Source organism: Xyrauchen texanus, chromosome 28 (assembly GCF_025860055.1).
Source record: "Xyrauchen texanus isolate HMW12.3.18 chromosome 28, RBS_HiC_50CHRs, whole genome shotgun sequence".
Classification (NCBI taxonomy): domain Eukaryota; kingdom Metazoa; phylum Chordata; class Actinopteri; order Cypriniformes; family Catostomidae; genus Xyrauchen; species Xyrauchen texanus.
This window is the reverse complement of record NC_068303.1, coordinates 24,811,833-24,821,740: the sequence shown is the minus strand read 5'-3', so window position 1 is coordinate 24,821,740 and position 9,908 is coordinate 24,811,833.

The window sequence follows — 9,908 nt, the reverse complement described above, 5'->3', positions numbered from 1 at the left end:
GGCTCCTCAGAAAAATCCTGAATGAACTCCCGTATTTGCGCCGCTTAAATACCCGTATGTCCGTGGGCGGGACATGCAAATACTGGTTGCCAACTCACATTGGCCTATTTTTCATAGTTCAGAGGTGAATATCGGTGCTCAAGAGAGACCCCTAGTGTCGCTTCTCTGACACAACGTCTCGTTCCCTCCATCGGGGAACGGAGGTTACATACGTAACCTAGACGATTGCTTTGTCCTATTAACACAACATTTTACTAATTTACAGTGTTTTCCGGAGCTACCTTATTTACACCCCAAGATATGTACTGTCAAATCAGAAAAATAAATTTTTTGGCTACATTTTGGGGGGGTTATGTTTATGTGGTTTACGAGGAAAAAATTTAGGTTACAAACTGGTAATTACAAGGGTATTATGCTATACATGTGGTTTATGAGGACATTTCTAGTGTCCCCATAATTTAAATAGCTTAAAAAACATATTAAACAATGATTTATTGAAAGTTTTCTGTGAGGGTAAGGTTTAGGGGATAGATTATATAGTTTGTACAGTATAAAAATCATTATGGCTATGGAAAGCCCTCATAATGATAGGTAGACCAACATTATGTGTGTGTGTTCGCGTGTGCGTGTGCGTGTGCACGTGTGTGTGTGTGATTTTTAGCAGTTTCTTAGGCTGAGAGTCTCATAATGGATCATAATATATATAATTAAAAATTGAAATCAAACAATTGATCCTATTTGTTTTTTTTTCTTTTTTTTCTTTTTTTTTTTATAAACCTTTAATTTTTGGCATGCCACTGAAACAGGAAATCTTTAAAAACACCTTCAGATCTTACAGGGCTAAATCATGGACACTGCACCTATTATTGACTTTTGCCATGTTTTTACCATGCAGTGATTTGAAAATGTTATTGTCAGCCTTTCATAACACTATTTCTCAAGGACAAAAGAGTTACATTTCTGCCTGTTTACTCCATGGAAATGCTCTCAATCAAGATGCTGTTATTTTTGTTTAACAAACAATACACATGACACACTTAGTTTATCTCCCAAATGCCTCAGACAACTGGCAATGCTTTTGCATAGTAGACATTAACATTTATTGTTATTGTCGTTACAGATAAGAAATGAGTTGTGTGTCCCTTCAAACAACTCAATCTGTATTTAGGATCAACATTAGCATGAAATAAAATGCTTTATTTTATTAAAAACCCAGATGATCAGTGTTATAAAAAAGCAATTACTTTAAAGTGTGTTGTTAATATTGCAAAACTCTCTTAAAAATCTCTTAAGATTAGAGATTAACGTTCCATATTCAATCTTCACATGTCTCTGTTGCTTCATTAGTGCAATGTATGTCATTAAAAGTAAAAAACAAATAGAGACATCTAAGCTCTTTTTTTTTGCCCCATGGCAAAACCAACCAAATGAACATCAGCCAAATGAACAACTAGAATATTATATCTAGTCGACTTATTGACATAAGATTGTCTTTTTACAATGTAAGAGTGCTTTCCAGTGTCCTTAATTCCAACAAGGGATTACAATCTAAAGATGCTGTGGATTATCTGAGCTCCTCTGTAATATGGTACAAGTAATATTGTGCAAACAAATCTATGGCCTAATTTTTACACTTGCTTATTTGCTGTTTGTTTAATCTGACATTTAACAGAGAGTTCTGATGGTTTGTCCTTTTTGTCCCTGCATGTACCTCAATTTATATTTGTGGTTGACCTTGATGTTGACAGCAGCCGAGTTTGATATGATAACAACAGAATGAAACATTCTGTGGATTAATGTTCTTTGTTTCTTTGTTCCTGTTTTTCATTACCTGTTTCTTTCATGAATCACACATCACCTTAATTTCACTACACTTTAAATTAGTTAAGATACCGCACAGTATGTACATTTTATTATTCTTTTTATTTAATTTAATTATTCTTTAATTATGTATATGTGTCTGAAATCGGTCTCTAGAGAAAACATATCAAACGTATCTTTTTTTTAGAGGATTACATAGTTAATTGGAATTTTGAGAATGTTTCTTTTATTATGACATACTGTACTAAGTGATACTAATTTGAAAATGTTCATTATAATATTTGGTGACACTTTACAATAAGGTTCCATTTGTTAACATTTATAAACATCATTAGTGAATGTGAAATAACAATGAACAATACTTTCACTTCTTTTATTAATCTATAGTTAATGTTAATTTCAACATCCTACACTTTTTAAATCAAAAGTTGTATATGTTAACATTAATGCACTATGAACTAACATGAACTAACAATGAGCAATTGTATTTGTATTAACTAACATTAACTAAGATTAATAAATGCTGTAATAAGGTATTGTGAATTGTTTGTTCATGATACCAAATGCATTAACAAATGTTAACCAATGGAACCTTTTTGTAAAGCGTTACCTAATATCTAAGATATTAAGAATGTTTGGATACCGTGGTGAAATGACAACTGAAGATACCACCTTAGAATCATGCATAAAGGGGTTCCCTATCGAGAGGTCTCTCCTATTGCGTAAGTAGCTTACGCTATGGGAAAACTCCGCTTCTCGAGAAATATTGAAGTCTTTATGTAAAACGCATTGCAGCTGCACAGCAGACAGCAATGAGCGAGGCAGCTCGGTCATTGGCTGTGCTGCGGCAACTTGCTTCGAACCAATGACGGGCGACTCTGAACGGCGACCAATGAGCCTGGCGCGGCTCAGCGCCAGCGCACTCAGACCAGCCAAGATAGCATGCTAAGGCTATATATTAGGCGCCCGTCATGAGAGTTCTTTAGATTTAATCTCCTTCAGCAAAGACCTTCTCTTCGCTGGATCCTCCGGATTGTTGGAGTCTTTCGCCGCCGTCGAAAAGCCTACAGCAGGACCGCTAAGAGGACGCCGGCGCCTTCAGCCGCCTTCGAAGCCTTCTGCTACGCCATCCGGCGCGCATCGCTATATCCTTTTACTGCAAGTGCTCGCCTCTGCGACGCTTTTTGATTGAGTAAAAGAGTAATTTTTCAAGGCGTTGTTGCAAATGCCTTCAGGCTGCGCCTCGTGCAGAGGCCTCTTCCTGACGGGGATCGTCACATCATTTGCACTCGCTGCCTGGGACCTGACCATGCAGAAGCTGCTCTCACTTGAGGCGGATGCCCCGAATGTGACTCCCTGGGCCTCACCGAGCTGCGCGCTCGCTTTGCCGCCTTCGCCGCGAACGAGCCTGCTACCACCCTGCTGCCGTCCCCTCTGTTCGAGCAGCGCAAGAAAAGCGGCTCACGGAGGCCGCCAGACGCGGACTTCAGTGACGTCCGCCGGGCCAGTCCAGCGTGCTTCACCACTACCGAGAACTCCCGCCGCCAGTCCATTTCAACGCAGGCGGACCAGCACCCTCCAACAGAGCGGTGGGTCTCGTCTCGTTCGGCGCGTCAGGGGACGACGGTGAAAAGGATGACAGCCTTTCCATTGACGCTGCATCCGACGACTGGCCGGGCTCGGCCTTCGCCAGAGCACTTCGGACTTCAGTGACGTCACGCCGGGCCAGTCCCGCGTGCTTCACCACTACCCGAGAACTCCCGCCGCCAGTCCATTTCAACGCAGGCAGACCAGCACCCCTCCTACAGAGCGGTGGGTCTCGTCTTGTTCGGCGCGTCAGGGGACGACGGTGAAAAGGATGACAGCCTTTCCATTGACGCTGCATCCGACGACTGGCCGGGCTCGGCCTTCGACCCCGCGCCGTCGACATTAGCGGACACGAGCACGGGCACCAGCATGGACTCAGAGATCGTCCGCATCCTGTCTAAAACGGTAAGAGAGTTCACTGAATGCTTCACTGAAGCTCGGAAGGATTCGCAGGCTATGCGTCACTTCCTGCCCAAGCGCTCCAGCTCGTCACAGAGCCGACAGAGACCGCCTCAGCAGCAGCAGCGAGCCAGGGCGGCGCCTCCCATCTCCAAAACGTGTAAAACATTACCCAGTCCCCTTACAGGCGGCTGGAAATGTCTGTACAGCAGTCAATGGGCCAGTCACAGAACTCGCTCACCTGCAATCAAACGCCGTTTTAACGGCAACACACAGAAATCACATTTTCTGCCTGTGTCACTAAGGGGTCACGTGTCCACACTAAAGTGCGCATTCCCACATGTCAATACTGTCCAAACAGTGCCGAATACTTCCCCAGCTCAGCTGGACGCTCCATAAATGTAGATCGTGTGCCTATTGTCATGTATGCACCACTACACACAAGCACTGTTCCCACAGTTATAAACACTTCCCCAGTAAAAGCGGGAAATACTATAAAAGTAGCGCACGTGCCTGCTGCCATGCATGCACCCCTACACACAAACACTGTATGCATAGCCAAAAAAAACCCCGCCGCGAGCGGAAGACTTTATGAAAGTGGCGCGCGTGCCTACTACAGTATATGCACCCCCACCCATAAGCGCTGCCCATACAGTTTCAAACAGTTCTCTGTCTCATGCCGCAAACATCACAGATGTGATGCGCGAGCCAAGAGACTCCCCGCTAAGAGCGGGAAGCTTTATGAATGTGGCGCGCGTGCCTATTACGATGTATGCACCCCCACCCGAAAACTCTGTCCATACAGTTTCAAGCATTTCTCCGACTCATGCTGCAAGCATTTCGGAGATAGCGCGCGTGCCTGTACTCTCACACGCACCCCTGCACTCGGCACTCAACACGGCTGCTCAGCGCGCACCTGCGCCTCTGAGAGCTGTAAACTCAGTGTTAGCACAAGGCAATTTGCCGGTGGGGCCCATACGTCAATGCGACACGCCCCCAGCCAGCATTCAGCCCATATCTGTGTGAGCAAAAGCCTGGGAAAAAATCCCTGACATGCCGAAATGGGTTTTAAACATAATAAAACACGGTTACTCACTTCAATTCGCTCACAGACCACCCCGCTTTTCAGCGGTGGTCGAGACGAAAGTGAGGAAAGATGTGTCACATGTTCTACGCACCGAGGTGCTCAAACTGATAGAGAAGGGCTATAGAAACTGTTCCTCCCTCTATGAGCAAGGCGGGTTTTTACAGCCGCTATTTTCTCGTCCGAAAAGGACGGTGGCCTCCGCCCCATCCTAGATCTCAGACATCTGAACAAAGCTTTAATGATTCAGCTCGTTCAGAATGTTAACAACCAAACATATCCTCGCGCAAGTTCAGCCCGGGGATTGGTTTCTATCAGTGGATTTGAAAGACGCTTACTTTCACATTCGATAGCGCCTCATCACAGGCCTTTTCTGAGATTCAGCTTCGAGGGACAGTCATACCAGTACACAGTACTACCATTCGACCTATCATTGGCCCCCGTACATTCACGAAATGCATGGACGCGGCACTTTCCCCCCTGAGACAGCGGGGAGTGCGAATACTGAATTACCTCGACGATTGGCTAATCATAGCACAATCAGAGGGTCAGTTAACGATGCACAGATCTTGGATTATCAGCCATCTAGAATGCCTGGGTCTGAGAATCAATTTTGCAAAGAGCGTGCAAAATTGATTCCCCCAGCCAGAATATCTCTTTTCTGGGAATAGTGCTACACTCAGTGCAGATGACAGCGCGCCTCTCATCAGAGCGCGCGCTCTCTATTCGACGCCTTGCAACATCATTCAGAACGGGTGCACACGCCCCCGTCAAACGATTTCAAAGAATGCTCAGTCTCATGGCCTCGGCATCGGCGGTACTCCAGCTAGGATTGTTGCACATGCGTCCTCTCCAGCACTGGCTCAAGAGCCGTGTCCCCACTCACGCGTGGCGCTCGGGCCACTTTTTGATCAGAGCGAATCACGGCTGTATAAAAGCCCTGACGCCCTGGAAAGCCGTCAACTGGTATCAAACCGGCGTGAGTCTGGGCGTAAATACGCGGAGAAAAATGATCACGACAGATGCCTCCAAAATAGGATGGACGGCCCTTTACGAGGGCAGGCCTGTCTCCGGCTTTTGGTCAAACCCGGAAAAGCGCCTACATATAAACTGTCTGGAAATGAAAGCGGTCGCCTTGGCTCTCAGAGCCCTGCTTCCATACCTGAAAAACGAACACGTCCTGGTCCGAACGGACAACATGACGGTAGTTTCGTATATAAATCGCCAGGGTGGACTCAGGTCGAGCTCCCTGCACTCTATGGCCAGGGAGCTCATCTTATGGTCACAACACCACCTGCGCTCGCTGAGAGCAGCGCATGTGCCAGGCGCCCTGAACCAGGGAGCGGACATGCTGTCCAGAGACAAGGTTCTCCCAGGAGAATGGTCTCTCCACCCCCTGACGGTTCAGTGGTTATGGCAAACCTTTGGCGAGGCAGAGGTCGACCTCTTCGCCTCCAGAGAAAACGTGCACTGCCCCCTTTTCTTCTCAAAGAGCACGGAAATCCACTGGATAGTGGATGCTTGCTGGCGCTCGCCTCAGTCAAGAGAGTGGGCAACCTGCATGCGCTGTCATCAAGCGCTGCTTTCCTGGAATTTGGACCTAAAAAAAAAAAAAGAAAAAAAAAAGAAAATGCATTCCAACATTCTATCAGCCTGACTGTAGAATGGACTGGAGTATGTATATGCTGAGCATTATCTCCTCCCTTACAAGGTCCGTCTCTGACTGACTTAGAGGATTTTTTATGCATATCAGTACATAGAAAACTCAGTACATAAGATATGTGCTTGTGTTTGTACTATGAGCGCCCCACCATGGACCACCTTGTAGCTCGCCGTTGGCCGGCTCGTGGAATAATCACTTTGCTTTAAGACTCAGGCATCTGCCTCTGGCTTTATAGAGCGAAGTCAGCACGCACGGCGTTTTACATGGTGTTCCCATAGCGTAAGCTACTTACGCAATAGGAGAGACCTCTCGATAGGGAACGACTCGGTTACTAACGTAACCTCGGTTCCCTGAGAGGAGGGAACGAGTATTGCGTAAGCTGCCGTGCTTGTGCTTGGTCAGTTCGCTTCAGTCGATTGAACCTAAAGAACTCTCATGACGGGGCGCCTAATATATAGCCTTAGCCACGCTAATCTTGGCTGGCTCTGAGCGCGCGGGCGCGAAGCGCGCGCTCATTGGTCGCGCGTTCAGAGTCGCCCCGTCATTGGTTCGAGCAAGTTGCCGCAGCACAGCCAATGACCGAGCTGCCTCGCTCATTGCTGTCTGCTGTGCAGCTGCAATGCGTTTTACATAAAGACTTCAATATTTCTCGAGAAACGGAGTTTTCCCATAGCGTAAGCTACTTACGCAATACTCGTTCCCTCCTCTCAGGGAACCGAGGTTACGTTAGTAACCGAGTCGATATTGTGGCCCATGCAGATATCCACTGTAACATAAGTGTAGGTTTTATGCACTTTAAATGGTATGAGAGGTTTATTTAATTTTTTCAAATACACCAGAGTTCTAACATATAAACACTCTATTCTGTCTTCACATTTGCAAGGAGAACCTCTGAAACACCACATAAATGAACAGTTATTTTATTGCTTGTAGCAAAGATTTAGTTGAACACAAATACCAATTTCTTCACTCATACATTCAGAGACCAACAGCACCTAATTTCTCATCAGATCTGCTATATGCTTTATGCAATATCCTCCACGCGTAAAGTCTATATATCAAGAATGACTGTATATGTGAGAATTAAACATTGCTGAGAATTTATCTGCTCATGTTTTCCCTCTATGGCCTCTGATAAACAGTTGATGCAAACATAACACATCACATTTTATCCCATTAAATAGATCATGATCCATTTACTGAAAAGAGATGTGAGAGAATAGAATAACGGAGGGGAGGAAAGAATCATGTATGCAGAGCCAGAGAAATGTGGATCGCTAGAGAGCCCCTGATGATCTATTCATGCAGTTTAATTTAAATGAGTGAAAAACTGTAGCTCAGTGACATACACATACTGTATTGTCAGCTTGTGACTACATATGTGCAGGCATGCATATGTGAATAAATTTAGGACTCTCTCACTTGATTGGCCATCTGCTCTGACTGCTGTGATCCTGCATAATGAGAATGGTGAAAAAATCAGAAGGCTTGTTTAATCTGACTGCTGATTCCACTGGCAGCTCATTAATGCAGGAAAATGAAAGTGCACTCAGTCATCAAGCTTGGTTAGTGCAAGGGTTTTAAATGCAAATTGATTTGTGTATGTGTGGGTGAGTGTATGTGTGGATGCACATGAACCATAATGCCCATGTACATGAACAGCTGCTTATCTGTGATCAGAATCTCAAATAATTATTACTGATGCATATGAATAACCTTCTTACTGATCTTGAATGATGAATAAAAGGAAAGCACATTGGATTTAAATTGCTTCAAAAAGTCCCCATACAGTATTCAGTGATTTATGAGTTTATTAATATTGACAAATGATGTAAATGTTTTATTAATGAATGTGTTAATAAATAACTACACAGCACATTAGTACAATTTTACAATACATGTATATCATAATATAAGATTGTCTCTTTTCATGAATTATTATTGTGACTTCACACTTACAGGCTGGATACTGTCTGATACCTTGTCTGTTTTTATTGCAAGGGTAAAATAAGACGCTGAGGTCACCAAGTGGCACTGTGCAATTACTACATACAATGCCTCTAAACAGCCTTTAGTCTGTTTATAATTGAAGTGACTGTTGTATGCACTGACTTATCAAAGCTCAAACTAAGATGAAAATAACATCAACACATTAACAACACTGAGTTATACCTATATGAATGAAATCTTTATTTCGAACAATTAAAATAAATTAATAATGAAATAAATAAATGAAGACAGCAATACGTATGAAAGTTCCATACAAATAAATAAACACAAAAACAATAATCAACCTGTTCGAAAAGGGATAGGTAGAAGCCCTAGGCTTATCAAGACCTACCCCCAGTAACTACCCAAACCAATTCACAATCAAAGAAGATAAATCTAACATAACGTTTTACATAATACAAAAAAAAAAAACCTGCTAAATTACAATAATGCTTTATCTTAGTATTAAGATAATGAAAACAATAAAATCATAAACAAAAAAAAAAACATAATCAAACTGCATTTACAATCATAATGAATTATCATTCACCCTCTTCACTTCTGTACTTATCAAAAATAAAACTTTTATACCTTTTTTTAAATTGCAACATATTAACACTTTGTTTGATCGAACTGCTCAGACCATTCCACAAAAGCACCCCACAAATCGAAATACACATGCTTTTGAGTTTTGTCCGAATCCTATGTTGACTCAAATTTAAATCCCTCTCAAGTTATAACCCCCAACCCTATATGTAAATAACTGTTGTATGTTTCCAGGCAGCTGTTTATTTATTGCTTTATAAATTAATTGAGCGGTCTTAAATTTAATCGAGATCATTAAACTTTAGAGTGTGCCATTTTAAATATAGTAAATTAGTATGCTCATGATATCCTACCTTATTTACTATCCTAATTGCTCTTTTTGTATTGTGCTTAATGTTTGTAAGGTGGTTTTGTAGGTGTTGCCCCATACTTCAACACAATAATTTAAATAAGGCAACACAAGGGAACAATACAAAATAAAAAGTGATTTTTTACTCAATACATGCCTTGCTTTCCCCATTACTCCAATACTCTGCGCTACTTTTGTTCTAACATATTTGATATGGGGTTTCCAACAAATTTTATGGTCAAGAATCACACCCAAAAATTTATTTTCATACACTCTTTCTATTTTAACATTATCAATCATAACTTTTACTTGTATATCGGTTTTACGATTACCAAACAGTATAAATTTGGTTTTATCTAAATTTAACGATAATTTATTTAAGTCAAACCAAATTTTTAACTTATTAATTTCTGATGTGACCACCTCCAAAAGCTGCTTCAAATTTTCCCTGAACAAAAAATATTGGTATC